The sequence below is a fragment of the Schistocerca nitens genome, chromosome 6, assembly GCF_023898315.1.
Source record: "Schistocerca nitens isolate TAMUIC-IGC-003100 chromosome 6, iqSchNite1.1, whole genome shotgun sequence".
In the NCBI taxonomy this organism is placed as follows: domain Eukaryota; kingdom Metazoa; phylum Arthropoda; class Insecta; order Orthoptera; family Acrididae; genus Schistocerca; species Schistocerca nitens.
Window position 1 is genome coordinate 678496094 of NC_064619.1, and position 1072 is coordinate 678497165.

Consider the following 1072-nt stretch of genomic DNA (forward strand, 5'->3'; position numbering starts at 1 on the left):
TGCCCGTTGGACACTATGAACCGGCAGTATACCCGTGGACTGTTCGAGCAACAAAATTAATCCACTTACTTCACATTCTGTCTGCAGTTCTGTCCCCTGCAACGTTACACTATGTGAGCGAAAGTATATAGACACCTGACTGAAAATGACTTGAAAGTTCGTGGCACCGTCCATCGGTAGTGCTGGAATTCGATGTGATGTTGGCCCATCCTTAGCCATGATGACAGCTTCCACTGTCGCAGGCATACGTTCAATCAGGTGCTGGAAGGTTTCTTGGGGAATGGCAGCACATCCTTCACGGAGTGCTGCACTGAGGAGAGGTATCGATGTCGGTCGGTGAGGACTGGCAAGAAGTCAGCGTTCCAAAACATCCCAGAGTTGTTCTGTAGGATTCAGGTCAGGACTCTGTGCAGGCCAGTCCATCATTACAGGGATGTTGTTGTCATGTAACCACTCCGCCACAGGCCGTGCATTATGAACAGGTGCTCGATCGTGTTGATAGATGCAGTCGCCATCCCCGAATTGCTCTTCAACAGTGGGAAGCAAGAGGGTGCTTAAAATGTCAGTGTAGGCTAGTGCTGTGATAGTGCCACGCAAAACAAAAAGGGGTGCAAGCCTCCTCCATGAAAAACACGACCACACCATAATACCACCGCCTCCGAATTTTACTGTTGTCACTAGACACGCTGGTAGATGACGCTCACTGGACATTCGACGTACCCACACCCTGTTGTCGGATCGCCACATTGTGTACCGGGATTCGTCACTCCACACAACGTTTTTCCACTGTTCAATCGTCCAATGTTTGCGCTCTTTACACCAAGTGATGCGTCGTTTGGCATTTAGCAGCGTAATGTCTGGCTTATGAACAGCCGCTCGACCATGAAATCCAAATTTTCTTGCCTACCGCCTAACTATCATGGTACTTGCAGCAGATCCTGATGCAGTTTGGAATTCCTGTGTGATGGTCTGGATAGATGTCTGCCTATTAAACATTATGATCCTCTTCAACTGTCGGCAGTCTCTGTCAGTCAACAGACGAGGTCAACCTGTGCTGTTGTGCTGTACGTGT